The 19,277-nt window shown below is 38.5% G+C and overlaps 1 long non-coding RNA gene across 1 annotated transcript; it reads right to left on the reverse strand.

The window, feature by feature from the left end:
• Positions 1–11,433: 11,433 nt before the first annotated feature.
• LOC100853317 (uncharacterized) lies at positions 11,434–17,624 on the reverse strand. The gene is made up of 4 exons (XR_009467930.1): positions 17,471–17,624; positions 16,790–16,909; positions 15,396–15,488; positions 11,434–11,658 (listed from the first exon to the last, which is right to left on the reverse strand). It is a non-coding gene; the product is annotated as an uncharacterized LOC100853317 (long non-coding RNA).
• Between the last annotated feature and the right edge of the window lie 1,653 nt (positions 17,625–19,277).

Below are 19,277 nucleotides of genomic sequence, written 5' to 3' on the forward strand. Positions count from 1 at the left end.
AAAGTGCCATTGCATACTTGAGGACTTTCTGAAATCGCCTGTTCTAGACTGCAAAGAGACAGGGTGTGCTCCTCTAGAAATACCAACTTCTTTCTTGGATTCAGCTGCCTCATCTAAACTCTCATTAGTTCGGGGGACAATCATAGGTACCACATCTGATCAGTTAGAGACTAAAACATTTTCTGTTAGAAGGGCTTTGGCAGAAATCCTTTTTTGAGGCTGTTGAATTAGAGACTGTTGTGGAGCTTGCCCAGATTCATTTTTAAGATGAGTGTTTAAACTTACCCTTTAAGTACCAAGTGCACTCCACCGAGCACCTAAGCTGAAATTCGAGCACCTTAAAATTGCTAACACCATGAGCCTTGCCTCTCATTTTCAGCTTAAGTTCTGGTGCGCCTTTGAGTAGGAATCAATTGCCTCATATAAGCCATCGTAAATTGATCATGCTGACTCGGGAGTTGACCGTACACTGTTGTCAGAACTGGAAAGGCTATTCGAAGTATTGTTCTGGTAACTGTGTTTTCCTCCAGACAAAGCTGCAAATCAGTAGCAAGCATAGTAATGCCAGGGACTGGAACTTGCTCTTCTGGTTGTGTGAGACAATCATTAGAATTTGAAGGTACTACAGGACCGGTCGTTGAGGCATTTGGAATTAGAGATTCGTTGCGGATCTCAGGCTTCATTAGGCTAGAAGAACCTGGATCAGGAACAAAGCCTTTCCTCCTATCTTAAAAAGTCATGTGAAGCTGGACAGTACAAGCAATTGTCATCAGTGCCTTCTCTAGAAGATGCTCTCTTCACCATCTTAAAGCCATGTATTGAACGGTTCTTGAAGTGAAAACTACAGAACAGAGTTACTTTGAATTGTTTGCATCTGTAATGATAAATCACTGAAAGAGACAACCATAATTTAGGCATTTGATTTCCATTTCGATCAAACTAACAGCTTTAGAAGTTCAGGCAATGCCCTCCTCTTCCCTAGATTCTTGCTTACATCCTTCCAGAGATCAGCACACTCTGTCACAGTTCCGCATACATGTTCAAGTGTAGACCATACTTCCCTCCAGCGTTCCGGTATACAAGACATGGTTGTGGTGAAACTAAGTCCTGTTGGGTGGTATTCTCAACATCTTGAGCATCCTCAAAACACAAAAATGGGATGTTAAATTCAGGTGTCTTTCCCAGCTGCAATGTTTGCAAGGCAAAAGCTACTTTCTTTCTCCAATCTGGATACCATACAGATCTGTTTTTATCACTGACCTCTGTCAGATCAGTAGCTGCATTCAACTCCTCTCCATGCTTGTCAGGAAAATCCCCAAGGACCTTCAGCTCTTGTATAGACTTAAATTTTATTCCCCTTTGTGTGGCTTCCAGGTTAAGAATAAGCATTACAGGTTGTTGCAGTAGATCAGTGTATTTTTAGATAAGCTTCCTCTGTAAAGCCTTGACTTGCAGATTGCCAACTGTCCTCGGCAGTTCGTTCTCCACCTGAAGAGTTGATTTCTTGTCCAATGGAACATCCAGATACAACCTTATAAGAAACGCACTATCTACAACAGCAATCTTAGAAGCAGGTCCCTCATGCTCAAACTTCTCCTCCCAGCTAGTATTCAACGGTTTCTCCTTCGATTTAAGTTTAACAGGAAGTAACCGAGGTAATTCTTCCTTCCGACACTGATACAAGTGGAAAGTTTAGACTGCTGATGGTCTTCAGCTCTGAACTCCTTTGAGACTTATCAAAATACAAGGCTCGCCCAACCTCATCTACCTGCTCTGAAACATGTGATATCCAATCATTGAGACTCCTCGAACCACTATGCACAAGAGAGCCAGAGTATGCTGAGGGAAGCTTTGCACATGCAATAATAAAATTCCTTGTGTTCCTAACTCCAGAATGAGTATGCTGAATGACAGAAAGATACGTGTAGTGAAATTCACAACTACAATAAGCGAGTTGGGAGTTTTTCCAAACTGAGAAATGTCGTCTTCAGCGCCAAAGACTGGAGGGCCCTTACAAATGTCTTGGTATCCCAAGGAAGAGGAATAACCTTCATGATCAGGGGATGAGCAGGTGGGCACTCTGTGAAAGGAGACAAAACAGAGAATAAAGTCCTCAGATAGCCTATGAAGTCGATTCTGTCGCTGATGCATAATCATTAGTTACATACTTGGCGCCTGAAACAGCCACTGATCAGTTATCAAAGGAGCTTACAATCTCTTGCCAATTGAGTGATAAGTTGAGGTCAAGATTTCTGTATGCTGCATCCTTAAATAATGGTGATAATGACTTCTCCAGATTTCCGCAAAACCTTGATGCATGATCTTAGGATAACCAGACTAACGCTTTCTCTTTCTCCAGGTAGAGCAGTATTACGCGCACTGAAAGTTTTCTACATCTCCTATAGATTCGATTCCTGCTGAAGACTCTTTAGAAGTTTCATTTATAAGACATGTCTGGTTTGAGAGTGGTGTTCCATCTCCAAGGACAGCAAAGTTCTTCCCACTGCCTATGATTTCAGACATTATCCCATTAGTGCATATGTCGAAAGTCCATCTGAGCACATGTTGAAAGTCTGATTAGCGGCTTCTAGTTTATACAGTCTCTGAGCTTTTCGGTCTCATTGTTCTTGCTATCAGATAAGGAGTTAATTTCATGCCTATCAGCTTGTCATGTATTTAGCATAGATAGCAAAGCTTAATGCAGTGAACAAAACGTGGCCTGCAATCATGGTAATCTAAAATTCATGCAAACTCACACAAAGGGGAATAAAATTTAAATCATTCCCCTTATTTTTATGAATATTTAATTTTTATGGATATTTGAACTTCTAGAATATGGGAGCTTAGTAAGTTATTTAGAATGAGGTTGGCCACTGATGGAGGGCAAAGCATTTCTATTGGTTGCATATCTTATCATTACCAATGGGATGCTATAAAGTATAGTAAAGATAAATACAAAAAGATTTCTGGTAAGAAATATCAAGCCAATAGAATTTATCAAGTACATTTCATTGTACCTATCAATGCTTATCAATGCCTGTTCATTTCATTGTTGACAAGTAATTGTTTGAGACAATCCGACAGAAACCTTATAATAATACGCCCAACATTAGTATCAAAATAGATGCACATCCTTCTACCAAGTGATACAGAATCAACCAACTCTATATGCTTGAGCTTTCACATTGCCTTCAGCGTGCTTCATACTGCACAACTGTAGAAAAAAATTAAAGAAAGTAGTGTTCAATGATTATAATATAAGTGAGAGCTAATAAATAAACCAACCAAACCAACAATTGAGTTAGATTTAACCCATTAATTGTTCCCTTTCTCTTTTCCTTCCTTTTTTTCAATTTGAATAATTATAGGCAAGCAAGAAAACCAAAAGGCACAACACTTGTGCTACCTAGCTCTTAACCATTCCATAATAACACATGCTCTCTCAATTTTTTGCTCCCCTCTCTTGTACACTAAGGCAAGGGATACTTACTCTGCATGCTAGGAAGTTCCTAATTGTAGAAAATCAGCATCCGTTCTCTATAGACAAACACCCACTGAAGGGGCCAAGAAATTAGTCCCTAACCAGATACATCCCCCACAATACCAGAACACCTAGAAAGGGGGAACGAACCAGACAAAAAAGGAAAACTAAGCTACATGCCTTCAAGACCAAACCTAAAAAAGCAACTTGCTGCAACCCGCTAAAACACAAAAACACAGACAATTCTAGAAAACTGATGCGAAAGCCTGCTCACGGAGATCTCCATACCCACCCCACCACAAAAGCTCTATTACGTTCTTTCCAATAAGTCTACAACAAGCTCAAAGAGGTTGCTTTTCGCACCACTGACCTTGTCTATAAACACCATAAATTTTTAAAACACAACCCTGATAGCTGAAAGAGAAGCAACCACAAATCTGAATTGGTTCAAATAAACAATGCAAAATCCAATGGTCTAATGTCTTGACACATCTTTCTTACAGATACAACACCAACAGCATCTCGCCAATATTGTTAACATATCTTGGAAATCACACTCACTGTCAACTGGAATGACTGGAAGGAAGAGGAGAAAAATGCAGCAAGAGAAAAGGAGAACACAATTAAAATAGAAAAGATAAGCACCATTTTCAAGGGGAATTTTCATAAACATGATAGTCAAGGTGCCCACATCGAATAGAGCTGCAAATAAATGATTTAAGGAATTCATATTTGAATTGTTAGCATGTGCAAGAAGATTATGACAACCTCTACCAAGAATGTCGGCTATGTTGCATGAGCAAATTAAGCAAAAGTTCACTTAGTATGCTGTCAAAATTCATGAACAAAACATTAAGGAGGTCAATCACCCTGTAGAAGAGTAGGCAACATGACACAATGCATCACATTTTGGATTAAAGTAATTGCTGATGACTCTTTCACTACATACATAGTGACATTAATATAAATTGAAAGGCTGGAAAAAATGTAGTTAATGAAGGAGGAAACTGAATACAAAAATGCCTTTTTAAGTCAACTGCCATAGAGGCAGTTATTCAAGCCTTTCTGTGCAATAGAAATTCAATTTAAGCATCATTTTCTTCAAATCTGTCATTCATACCTTGTGATCATCCTCTCTTCTTAAGAAAATTTCCTATAAAATCTAAAGAATTCTTCTCAACATGGCAATATCCTAGTTCAATGTCAAAAAAAATAAAAAATAAAAGCTACCATGCTTACACCTTTTAGATCCTCTTCCACCATCCCTCATTCCTCCATTTCTCCCTCCCTCTAGTTTACAAACAAGAGAAACATTTAGACCCAACCTAAATCTCCATTTCCATGATTATCAATGTCAACCCCTTCTGCTCCATTTACAGGACAAGGATTCAACATTTCCTTAGACTATTCTCACTCTCTGATTTTCAAGACGGTGTTGTGGACCCGTATTTTTCACGTGCGCCCCCACTCGATCGGCGAGACTCCCTTTTAATTCGTGAAAAATTGATTTTAGAAAAGTCGGAGTCGCCACTTATTTTATTTTTATTTTAAAGGGAAAATAAAACAAGAAAGAAAAACCCTAAAATGTGACTCCATAATTTTTGGAAAAGCATGTCTTTGAAAAACCCGAGTCTTGGTCCGGGGATCAGGTTACTTATTGGGAAGGTACCTCTAGGAGGTAGCACCCCTCTAAGCCCTATAAAGGTCTATACTGACAAAGTTAAGGGAAGTGTGGCAATTAATCTGTTAATTATAGATACCTACATAGGCTAGGTGATTTTAGAGAGTGGCATGCCAAACACAATCAAATTGCAATAAAGGAGAGTTAAGGTGCGTACCTGAACCGCTCTTCAAGCGCTATCATAAAACATAAAAGTTAATATAGAGGTATAGCACTCAACATGCATTTTATCCAAGCAAGTCAAGCATGCATCTAACATGGACATAGTACATGAGGACATAGATATTCATGGAATTTTGAAAATAGGGTGATGGAGAGCATACCTGGATAGTAACTTGAGCACTTTATTGGGAAGCAAGGTGGGCTCAACAATAAATACGAAACAAATTCAAGCATATCTCCAAGAGGAATCAAATTCAATTAAATACCAAACAATCATCTTTAAAATCAATATTAGTGAAGATATCAAGAATGTAGGACCCCCCACCAAGGTCCAAATTGCTTTTGCACGAATTGATTTCAATCAGTCCCATTACTTGGAACCTTGAAGTTTATTCATGCTTGTTGAAAATCGAGAAAACCATGAAAATAGTTGAAAATAAAATAAAATAGTGAAAATGCATGCCTGGAGGAAAGTGGCAGGAAATTTATTAAAATCCGGATTTTAGTGACTAGAAGAGTTCTAAGGATGGATTTTTCAAAGCTGGAAACACTTAGACATAAAAGGATTCAAAAATTCAATTGAAAACAGTAAATTTCCAATCAAAGAAGCGAAGAGAGGAGGACGTGTGTGTAGCAAGATAGCCATGAGGGACTGGAGCTTGGGAGGTTTAGCTGTTGCTGGATTGCTGATGGTTGTATGAAAAGGCCTCTGTACATTGCTGGCATGTCTGGAGTAGAGCTGGTCATATTCATTTCAGAGCATGTGCTCACTTGCTGCTACTCATTCTCAAGTTTCAAATCTTCGCTCAGAAGTTCATCTGATTCATCAATTTTCTTATAGTTCACTTCTGGATTTTTCTATAGTTCGGAATCTGAGTTTTCTAGCTCATTGCGAACTTCATCTTTTGCCCTTTCAGTAGTACTAACTGATCTTCTTTAGCTCGCATGGGAAAATTCACTGATGTAGCTTTTCGAATAAATACACGGGCTGTCGCAACATCTCCAAGCTGTACGTGTGTGGTGCCCCTTCTGAATTTGGCAAGTGCTTCAAAGCTCATTTTCTTCTAAAGCGAGTTCCAGTGCCAAGTGGTCTAGAGGTTGGATCGATTCTCTCTGTGGGGATGCAGGAGCGTGTCTCGAGGTTATATCCTCAATAGTTTGTACAAGTAAGAACAGATTCAAACCATTTCTTCCTCTCAAGTCAATAAGCCATGATCAGGCCTTTCTAAACTGAACTTGGTTCTGATGGATCTACTGCTGGTTTAGGATTCTCTAATTTCTTTTTTAGCTGACTGCAATGGGAACTCTGAGACCAAAGGTTCGTTTGAAGATTCTTTTAGACAAGATTTTGAAGGAGCATCAAAGCAACTTTCTTATTCTATACGATTCGAAGCATGGATTTGCAGAATTCATTGAGAGATCAGTGGTGTAAAACACGAGATTCTGGTCAATGTGCAATATAATCATGGATCTTCCACTTGGATAATTCACCTCCGAGAAAAGAGCTGCAAGTTTGCTGCCTTGATTCAGTATCTGGGTGGGTAATATTGTGTCCATTGGGTGATTGAATTTCTGCCACGAATAAGTGGAGTCGTGGCCTGCAGGCACCAAGTTTCCAACGTCCATCATGGCTGCATAAGCGACTCCAGCACTGTTCAGATTAGCTTTTGATCAAATATAAACCAACTATATGTAAACCTTCATACACCTGTGGAAATGAACAAAGAAACTTAATCCCGGACATAGACTTCGACATTTCCATTAAAGGCATTTTCAGCAGCTGATGGAGTTTGAGGATGTCTTAAATCCACATCATATGGAATGAGTGTAGAGGGTGGTTTATGAGTGTCAGGAGGTGATATTCCCATATTAGTATCAACCAGGGGCCTTGTAGAGAGTGTAGAGGCTGCTCCATGATGAGATGATAAGAGTTCATGTTCTGCTGCTGCTTTTGGGCAGTGGTAGTGTGCTGGTGTGCCATTCAATTCAATTCCCTTAGATGAACAGCAACAACACCCACCCATTTCCTTGCAATGATCTTATATCTCTAGATATCTGGTCATCCTATATAGGAATTTCTCGAACTTTAGCAAACATCATTTCCTGAATTGTACCAAATGCATGCTTGGGAATAGTTTGGGAATCCATACTCCTTCTTGGAATCTGGTGTAAGGAGCTTAGGAGTAGAGAGCTTCAATCGTAGGTGCCTTTTGAACTAAAGGTCCATTTACCACATGAAGTGTCTGTCCTATGCTTTACTTGTAGGTGGCTTCAAAATCAGAGGCTTGTTTGATGCTCGCACACTGCTTTTCACCAAGCTCTCGAGCAAAAGAAGATATTGAGTTGAAAGAAAAAGATTATATTCCATTTTCATTGTTGTATTGCCACTGGGTCCAATGGTACTTGAATGAAGGCGCTGTCTCAATAGCTCCCAAAACAGCCTCTGTATTTTATCTTTAGATTTTCCACCAGTTCGATTTAAAGCCTGATTCATACCATCACTATCAAGACGCCGAATAGGCATGGAATTCCTGAATTCAGTCGAGTGGGAAGTGCTCTAAATACTGCTGAATTAACGTTGACATCATCAAATTACTAGTTTATGTCTTATATACACCAGTCACCATATCTTCAATTTCAAACTCATTCATTGACTATAGATTTTACTTTCCTTGCAAGGCTTAGAGCTCATTGGCTGCAAATCAACAATATGAAATAAGACCTGAAAGCTGACAGTCACAAGAACCTAGTTTTCCCTTTCCCAAAACAGTCTCATTCCATTTAAAACTGCTCTTCTCATTTTCCGAAGGCCATATCCGCGTGCCCAAATGTTTGGAATACATAATTCTGGTCAGAATGTCTCTACTGACAGCTGCAGAATCTGAACCAAGCTATTTCGAAAACCAGGTATCTTTTGGTCACCGATTAAACCATGTCTCTTTCTACCTTGGATCAAGACCTTCTCTTTATACAAAATAGGGAGTCCTCATTATAAGACTACATTAGCTATCTTCAGCGGGGCCATTACCGAAATTGAGGAATCACATTCTGATTTACCATTTGAAGAAGTGCCTGAGCCTGAATCGCTTGATGAAGAGCTTGAATCACTATTGGAGGTACTGGAAATACTACATCCGTTCACTCTTGAAACTGAGACTGAAATAACTGCCTTGCATGGTGCAAAGATGTGCAGATTTAAAAACATGACAGTAGGGTAATTGAAGAATCTGAATGACTCTCTTGGATTTCGGTACGCAGGGCATAGTATTCCCATCATCAGTTTCCTTAGGTGAAGTAGGATTCTTATTATTGTAATGCAATTTTCTGGTAGCTATAAAGGAGGTCAGAATTGATTGAACCATCCTATGTCCCTTAAATTATTCATCACAATTTTTCCGGAACTTTGTAGAAGGCAAATGGATTCTATTTGTGAACTACTCTTTGTTTGGATATCACAATCTTCATTCAAACCATTACAAGAGCATGATAAATATCAAAATTTGGAGGGTCATTCTCTGAGAATATCATCTGAAAATCGGAATCTTCATCTTCATTCGTACCAAAGGAAGCTGAATTGCCATTTCCCTTTTTCTTTCCCATGAAGAGGATCACTCAAAGCTGAATGCTGGATCAAAGAGGTCTGTGACATTCAAGAAACATTTGCTGAATTGTGTGGGGGCTTTCGTTCATGGCTCTAAGACGGGTGAAGGCACATTCCATTGAACTCTTGGGGATATTCATTCAAAATCTTAACCAGCAATTTTGATGGAAGAAAATTATCTGTAGCAAAAATGTTTCGTGGCTTTACATCGGAGCAACCACAAACTCTCTTTAGAAGATTTGATGTTCTCGAGACCAATAAGCGCCACAAACTTTGCTTGAACAGTCTCTGAATTCATTTTTTTTATGTGAACACGAGTAGTTATCCTCAAAATCAATCTGCCTCTTGCAAACCAGTTTCATTTATCTTTCCAGCCTTCAGTCGATCGAGCCTTTCAACCTCTACCTCATCTTGCCATAATAGGGTCTGATACTTCTTCTTCGACCTTTATAAGGACTGATGAAGACCCAAGATGATCTTGATTGATAAGAGAAACATCATCTTGAACAAATCTACCCTGTGCTAGCTTCTGAAAGTATGACCGATGCTTAGGTTCACAATTTTCCACATAGCTCAAGCCATTTCCATCTTTTCGTGGTTTGCTAATGTCAGGGGAATCTGAAAGATGTACAACTTTGGAGAATATATTAGAGAGGAAATCACGAGGGAACCGGTCATTGATATCAATAAGGATCTCTCTCTTTTCAGGCGTGGAAACACCAACAGAGCTCTCTGTCCAAGCAAAAGTTTGAGCATATCCTTACTTCCAGAGTGTTATTACTAGTGAAATCCTTTCCGGACATTTCACCCTGACAGTGCTTAACAGAAACAACTTGATTCATTGCAGGTAGTTCTGATCCAGGTTCAGTTATTCCATCAACCAGATGTTTCCCAAGGATATCTTAGGTGCCGGTTATTCCATGGTCAGCCTTAATAACCATATCCTCAACCATAGCTTCTCCAGTTGAGATGGACTGTTCAGTTTGAGGAGTCAGATTTCCATTTCGCAGTTTGTTAGTGGATTCGGCAACTGAATCCTGATTTTTATCATCAGAACATGAGTGAGATATAAGAAACTGAGAACCAAGTGAATCGTCAGACTTTGATAACTGATTGAGCAGCTCTGCCTGCTCCCAAGGAACTCTTTCAGAATAATCTAAGGGAGCACGGGTGGCTCCAAGTAGGTCAAATCCATAGGACCAGACCCAGGGCCAGCATATGCAGGAGCATGACTACCAAAGATACACTTATGGTGAACATCGGCTTCAATCCTCATGAATTATCATCGCTCTTTTAGCATAATCAGTGGACCTTGAGATGAACTGCAGAAAATGAAGATCATCTGGCTGTTTTTCAGATTGATCAGCAATATCTTCTTGAAGCAAATCTCTGGAACACTTGATCCAAGAATCTGTATGCGACCATGGAAGATCAAACCAGCGAGTTGAGGCTTTCGATTTTATTTTATTTTTTATATGAGATCAAAACTCTTCACAGAACCTGCACAGCCAACTCTTGGCAGTAGATCCGGAGAAAGAACTGGAACTGGTAAGAGTTCTGCCCTTAGGCACTCAAAGAGGGGATCAATGAAGTCCAGACCTGGAATGTGGACCAAGAGAACCTTGTCATTACTGGTGAAACCATTATTCAGGATCTCTGAGAGGTAGTTGAAGTGCTCTGCGCAGATAGGGACTCAGCTTGTTCACCAAAATACTGTTTGAACCCATCCATGTTCTTCCATCAATTGCTGCTTCCCAAGTAATCTTGAATCACCACAAATTCTACTAATTGACTGGAACTTAGTATCCCTATCAATGAAGTGTGGACTGTAATACATAGGATATTGCCTCCTATCAACAATTCTGGATGAGGCCTTTTCTCGATGAGGTTTCTCCGGTATTGTGAGATTTCAAAGATACACTCAAATCAACATCAGTAGAAAGACCTTGGTGATCAAAAAACACCCGAGCAACATTGGCACCATTACCAACAATGCCTTTCCAAGGGGAAGGGCACCCATTGAAATCTATAGACTCCTCATTCCAATGAATTAAGCACATAACCAGTTGGATCATGCTGGATTCCCTTCTTGAATTCGAGCAGTGCCACAATGTCCTGTGATGGAAGCTGCCCCATTGCAGATACAAACAATAGGGACACCAACAGAAGTGTACAGAGCTCCATCATTAACCCTAATGAGCTCAGTGAAGTGGAATTGCAAAGCTTAATGCAGTGAACAAAACGTGGCCTGCAATCATGGTAATCTAAAATTCATGCAAACTCACACAAAGGGGAATAAAATTTAAATCATTCCCCTTATTTTTATGAATATTTAATTTTTATGGATATTTGAACTTCTAGAATATGGGAGCTTAGTAAGTTATTTAGAATGAGGTTGGCCACTGATGGAGGGCAAAGCATTTCTATTGGTTGCATATCTTATCATTACCAATGGGATGCTATAAAGTATAGTAAAGATAAATACAAAAAGATTTCTAGTAAGAAATATCAAGCCAATAGAATTTATCAAGTACATTTCATTGTACCTATCAATGCCTGTTCATTTCATTGTTGACAAGTAATTGTTTGAGACAATCCAACAGAAACCTTATAATAATACGACCAGCATTAGTATCAAAATAGATGCACATCCTTCTACCAAGTGATACAGAATCAACCAACTCTATATGCTTGAGCTTTCACATTGCCTTCAGCGTGCTTCATACTGCACAACTGTAGAAAAAAATTAAAGAAAGTAGTGTTCAATGATTATAATATAAGTGAGAGCTAATAAATAAACCAACCAAACCAACAATTGAGTTAGATTTAACCCATTAATTGTTCCCTTTCTCTTTTCCTTCCTTTTTTTCAATTTGAATAATTATAGGCAAGCAAGAAAACCAAAAGGCACAACACTTGTGCTACCTAGCTCTTAACCATTCCATAATAACACATGCTCTCTCAATTTTTTGCTCCCCTCTCTTGTACACTAAGGCAAGGGATACTTACTCTGCATGCTAGGAAGTTCCTAATTGTAGAAAATCAGCATCTGTTCTCTATAGACAAACACCCACTGAAGGGGCCAAGAAATTAGTCCCTAACCAGATACATCCCCCACAATACCAGAACACCTAGAAAGGGGGAACGAACCAGACAAAAAAGGAAAACTAAGCTACATGCCTTCAAGACCAAACCTAAAAAAGCAACTTGCTGCAACCCGCTAAAACACAAAAACACAGACAATTCTAGAAAACTGATGCGAAAGCCTGCTCACGGAGATCTCCATACCCACCCCACCACAAAAGCTCTATTACGTTCTTTCCAATAAGTCTACAACAAGCTCAAAGAGGTTGCTTTTCGCACCACTGACCTTGTCTATAAACACCATAAATTTTTAAAACACAACCCTGATAGCTGAAAGAGAAGCAACCACAAATCTGAATTGGTTCAAATAAACAATGCAAAATCCAATGGTCTAATGTCTTGACACATCTTTCTTACAGATACAACACCAACAGCATCTCGCCAATATTGTTAACATATCTTGGAAATCACACTCACTGTCAACTGGAATGACTGGAAGGAAGAGGAGAAAAATGCAGCAAGAGAAAAGGAGAACACAATTAAAATAGAAAAGATAAGCACCATTTTCAAGGGGAATTTTCATAAACATGATAGTCAAGGTGCCCACATCGAATAGAGCTGCAAATAAATGATTTAAGGAATTCATATTTGAATTGTTAGCATGTGCAAGAAGATTATGACAACCTCTACCAAGAATGTCGGCTATGTTGCATGAGCAAATTAAGCAAAAGTTCACTTAGTATGCTGTCAAAATTCATGAACAAAACATTAAGGAGGTCAATCACCCTGTAGAAGAGTAGGCAACATGACACAATGCATCACATTTTGGATTAAAGTAATTGCTGATGACTCTTTCACTACAAGAATGAGTGTGGGAGCTACCCTTTGGTGTTTTTCCGAAAGACCTTCATCTATCTCAATATATGGAAATTATACACGCAAAGGCTTCGGTCCAATGTCGAAATCAAAACACTTCTATATGTTAGGCCAGATTGTTCCCTATTGAGAAATGGGAGAACCGATTGCTTCAGATGAATTCTTTTTGTTTTGCTTTTCGGTATACTAGTGAAAAATATGTTCCGATAGCCTCTAGTCACTATCAAAGGTGGTTTCTTGAAACATTTAGACCCAACCTAAATCTTCATTTCCATGATTATCAATGTCAACCCCTTCTGCTCCATTTACAGGACAAGGATTCAACATTTCCTTAGACTATTCTCACTCTCTGATTTTCAAGACGGTGTGTCATGTTACACAACCAATACTTTTGTCCTATCATCTTCTATATATATATTGATAGTCAATATACAAATGGGCACACAAAAGCATACACAACATAAACAATGGAGCCACAAGGCCAACTAAAGCTGAGGAATACACACAAAGCAGCTCTCTTCCTCCTTTTTCCCTACAAAAGATCCATGCCAACTTAGAGCATTCTTTTCAAAGAACTACATCACCCACTTTATTCCAAAAAGAGTGTAAATTAGATGTCACAAGATGACTACTTTTGAGCATCAAAGGAGAATGCGATCAACCGTTTCTTCTCCTTTGCACAAATAGCACATGTTCAACATCTTCCATTTCCTCCTTTTGAGTTGATACAACATTAATATCATTCCCCACACAGCTTTCCAAGCAAAAAAAATCCAGCTTTTGACAAGTCACAAGGATTCCAAACAATGCTGGAAAGAAAAGTCCCTATTCTTCCATTAGATAAAGTGTAAAGAGATTTAACTAAAAAATTGCCACATTTCAAGTTCAATTAAACCATTTTATCTTCAACATCCTTGCAAATTGATAGTGCTTGGAATCTCCTAAAAAAGATCCACCCCATCTAGCTCTCAATCATGGATGTACCTAGTGAAATGAGGTTTGCAAAAAACTCCTCATTTTTTTTTTGCTCTCACACATCAGTTATCATCTTTGGCAATAGCTATGAAAAACAACTCAAGGAAAGCCTCTCCAAGAGATAGGTTAACACACCCTCTATCCTTCCAAAATTTCTACCTTCACCCATTGCCCACACTAAACCGGTTCTACTGTTGAAGGCCTCACTTTTGATAGTCTTCCACACTCCCCACTTCATACCCTTCCCTTGCTCCTCTTCACCGTCATCCCCTTCCTTCCTCCCCATACTTCCCTATAATCACCTTCTTCCAAAAGGAGCCCTCTTAGCAACAAATCTCCAACAACATTTGTCAAGGAGAGAGCCTTGTTAAGGTTGGACAAACTTCTAATACCCAAGCCTCCATTCCTCTTATCCATATATGGACCAATTCACTAGATATGGCTTTTGCACGAAAGCAATTCCCCTCTTTGCAACAGACAAGATTGGGGTCTAAGAGCAAGATATTGATTGGTTCCTCAATCAAGATCAGTTTCATGATTGTCCCTCGTGATGCTACTTATTTTTATAATAAACATGTTCAAACAGGGGCAATTAATTTTGATTTAGAAGACAGGTCTTTCTATTTGAAAGCAAGTATCCTAAAAATGCCTTGCTGCCATTTCTTCCTTCATCTCTTTACAACACAACCCCCACCTTTGGGCCCCACCTCCCACCTTGAAACCTTTTGTCCATATCACCAACAAAGCAACCAGAACAAAAACCAAGTACAAGTAACTCAAGAAACACCTTTAGCCTGCCTCAATATTACAAAAGGATTAATTTTTCAGAAAATTTTCACATATCCTATAATTGCCGTCAAAGCAGTGGGAACAAAAATCAACTATATAACTAATGGAATACCTTTATCCTACCACAAGACTACAAGAAAAGGATTAATTTTTCTGCAAGTTATCACATAACAACTGCCACAATCTCCCCCATAAAGATCATTTTGTACACTTCTACTTTATGTTCCTACAGCTACACTATAACTCAACCAATCCATTACTAAAAAGGGGCTCCAAAAAAAGGAGAATAAAGTGGAGTGACTTCAGAAAATGAAAGGCAAAGAACTTAAATTGGGACCATAATACAATTTAATGTTTTTTTGGGTCCCCATTGGGACTTGAACTTCGAAACTCCTGTAAACCCACCCCAACCCTTTGCCACTAGAGCTAGGCCTCAAGGGTCATACTACAATTTAGTGTTAAACAAAATATTCACAAGCTGAAACCAATTCAAGGCTGAAAATAGTTTTTCCTGCTAGGTTTCTAATAAAGCAGTTAGCCCGAATCCCAAAAGGGCCTATGGGATCAAAACAAACTCATGAAAAAACACTTGATAAGAAAATGGAAAAGCCATTAATGCAGGTTCCTCAAACAAATCACTCCTATAAATGGGGAAACAAGCAAATTAATGAATAAAATTAACTCAACTAGAAGTATAAGAGGTTAACACCATGGCCATGGACAAGGACAGTGACAGTGACAAGTACTTCTACGGGTTCACTTTTTGTACAAGATGCGGTAACCACATTCACGGCATTGAATCACATCGCCAGGCTTCAGGGTGTTTTCTTGCCCACAATCTACATCCAATTAAGGGTCAGCCACTAAGAACCAAACATCTTCATGGTGATAACAAAATTATTTTGATAAAAAAAAAAAACAGCGAGAAACTAATAAAGCTCTGTTCGTACGCCCAACAAGAGGGAAGAGGAAAAGAAAATTCCATAGCAATTCAACCAAAACTCGTTTTACATTACATTCCTGAGATTTCTTGGGAACCAAACAAGTTGAACATCTTTAATGTGGGGTTTTATGAAATTATTGAACATCTTAAAGGTGAAAACGATTTTATGTTTGGTTTGGGTTTTATAATCAATTAATTTATTGTAAGGATGATAACATGGTGGGTTTGGGTTTAGAATGAGTCACTCCACCCCGATTTTATGTTATTTATATAAATTAGTTTTTTTCCCCATCCTAATAAGAATATTAAATGAGATGGGACTAAGAATGAAGATCTTTCATCCCTTTTCTATCCGACTTTTTGGTTTTAAGGAGCTTTTGCCTTTGCCAATTCTATGAGTGTTTTTCTTTTTTGCATATGACATTATTATTCCCTTTATTAAGATCTACTAATTCAAACTAAGTTGTCTCATGATATTTTGAACCCAACTCATATACCGTTTTAATGGACGAACAATTTAATTCTTGAAACATTCTATAACCTTAAATAAAGAAGAACCAATAGATTTGATAATTATATTAAACTAAATATATTTTATGAATAAATAAATATTACAATTTTATATATATATATATATATATATATATATATATATATATATAATTGTGATGACACAGGATAAGATTAAAACTTAACTCAAGTTATAAAAAAAAGTTAAAGGGGTATATGCTCAAGCCAATTAGCCAATGATGGGAACGATTTGAGGTTGGGTACATGCATGAATTTGCCAATTCATCAATTTGAAAAAAGGGGGTTTAGGAAAGGAAGTTGATTATGGATTATCAATAATCCTAGAATTGATTCTTCTTGGGTCGATGCCCGAGCGGCTAATGGGGACGGACTGTAAATTCGTTGGCAATATGTCTACGCTGGTTCAAATCCAGCTCGACCCAATAATTCGTTGATCCAACATGAAATACTATAACCCATTTGTTCGTTAGAAATGTCGGATACAGAAGAATAACGAAAGTCAGATTTTCTGATATATACCTACCCCCATTTATTTGTATTTGCTTTACCTACAAATTCTGATCTTGCTAATGATCTAGATTCATATCAGGATCTGTAAGTATAAAGTCTAAGGAAAGGAAAAGAGTAAAGAAAAAAAATACTTTTTTCATTGAAAAATGGATGTACCTCCACAGATGTAGCTAACAGGTTCGGGTTGCGGATCCATTTTGGAAGCAGAGCTGCTGCTATGCAAGGCGGCGTTAGGGTTCTGGAGCTGCTGCTATGCAAGGCGGCGTTAGGGTTCTCCTTCAGTAAAAGCGGTCAACATTGAAATGAGAGGCGCAGATCTTTCTGGAGATATGTATTCTGTTCCCGGCTGGACCGGAGCAGGGATTGAAAAATCGGAAAATGTCGTCGATATTTTGAAGAAATATCGGATATCGGACGGCGCCGAAATGATAATCGTCACTGATTATCGATCGATGGAAAAATCGACAAAAAATCGGCAAAATCTCCGATATATCGGCGAAATATCGGCGAAATACCGATTTATCGGAAAATTTCCCGATATTTTCCTACCAGTCCAGCCCGCGCATAGGATACAAAATCTGGCTCAAAAATCATGGATTTAGGGTTCGTGAAATTTAAATCCAATGGCACAACAACAAAGAGACCCTTAAAACAGATCCAGAAAACACAGGGAGCAAAAGAAAAGCAAATTTTTTGGTTTTCTTTGGGGGTTTTGAATGGATTTTCTCGGAAATCAAACGAGAATGAATTTTCCCGGAAATCAAATGGGGGATGGATTTTCTTGGGAATCAAACGGGGGTTGCAAAAAAAATAATATCAACGTGATTAGATTAGTACCTGCGAGGATTGAGAGTGGTAGAGGAAGATAGGTCTTTTTAGGAAGAGGAACTCTCTTGGCTGGAGGGCAGCTTCAGCGGTTGGAGGGCAGCTTCAGAAAAGGGGAAAGGGGAATTCTCTCGGCTGGAGGGCAACTTCAGAAGTGGGTGGCCCTTTTAATTGTTAGATTTAGTAGAGGTAAAAAAAAAACCAATCATGAGAGCAATTTTCCTCTACCCATATAAATAATTATAAATTATTGAATTTTATTTTGATTATTAAATAAATTAATATTAATAAAAAAAAGTTGTTTTATCCCCTCTTGTGAGAACCTAATAGGAATCAATTTAATAGAGTAACAACAATTCACCCAATGCAACAAGAATATGAACACCAACAATTTTTAGCATGGAAAACCTTCCCAAATGTGAGAAGTAAAAACCACGGGACCCTTAGGCCACTTAAACCCTCCACTAATATAATCAATGGGTTACACAATTCTCTCTAGATGAAACTAGAGGTTTACATCAGCCATATCTCAAGACAATTAGTCTTGGCAAATACAAAACAACTTGCATAAAACAATGGAGAGATCTCACCAAAACATAGTCACTGTTCCCGGACACAAATCACCACTGTTCCAAACTCCAAATCCAATCTCCACCGTTCAAAATGAAGATCAATGAGTTAAGAACGTGCTAGCCAAAAATCATCTCGATCAGACCACGGATTAATCTCGATCAAGCCTGAATATCAGAACTGCCTGTGTGAGAAGAAATCAGCAACAAAGACGCACTGTTCACGGACTGAAACAACAACCTTCCGGAACTCCAAATCCGATCTCCACCGTTCAGATTAGAGATCAATGAGTTGAAAATCTCTCCTTCAAATTTCAGGTCGATCGGATCACATACGAAGCGGGATCGGCCGTTAGATGAAATCTAGACAGTAAAGAGAAGAAAAGAAATCAACGTTTTTCTTCTCTCTAACTTCAAAAATTCAATGGCTCTGGTCCTTTTTCTCTCCAACTTTCTCTTCCTTTTTCTTCTTACTCTCCTCCTAGGGCTGCAAAGATGAAGAAGAAGAAGAGAAAATGGTTTCTTCTTCCCTTTTATACATTAAGGCCTAAGAAGCCTTAAATGTTTGGGCTTTGGGCTTTCCTCCACAAGAAGGAAATAACCCAACCCAACAGGATGTGCATCTATTTTGATACTAATGCTGGGCGTATTATTATAAGGTTTCTGTTGGATTGTCTCAAACAATTACTTGTCAACAATGAAATGAACAGGCATTGATACAATTTGTTTGAGAGGTTTTATTGATTTGTTTTCTCTTTCCTATTAGTGTTAATTCAAGGAGCTCCACCCCATGCTCAACGTGCGGGAAAATGGGTTTTTAAATAGAGGACAAAATGAGTTTTGAGGCAGAGAAGAAAAAGGGTTGTGGGGAAATGGGTTTGCATTTCTTTTCAATTATAAAATATATTTTTTTTCCTCTTTCATCCTATGTGTTAAAAAATTGTTGTAGATTTGGAATTATTTTTCAATCTACAGCATTTTAAAAATTACTTTCCCCAATAACCGTACATTTATAAAAAAATCCGCCCATTCTTCCGCTAAGTTGAAGAATTTTCAATCTACATCATTTTAAAAATTATTTTCCCCAATAACCGTACATTTATAAAAAAAATCCGCCCATTCTTCCGCTAAGTTGAAGAAGTCGGGGGACTGAAGGAGAACCCTAACGCCGCCTTGCATAGCAGCAGCTCCAATAACCGTACATTTATAAAAAAAATCCGCCCATTCTTCCGCTAAGTTGAAGAAGTCGG

This window comes from Vitis vinifera, chromosome 16 (assembly GCF_030704535.1).
Source record: "Vitis vinifera cultivar Pinot Noir 40024 chromosome 16, ASM3070453v1".
Classification (NCBI taxonomy): domain Eukaryota; kingdom Viridiplantae; phylum Streptophyta; class Magnoliopsida; order Vitales; family Vitaceae; genus Vitis; species Vitis vinifera.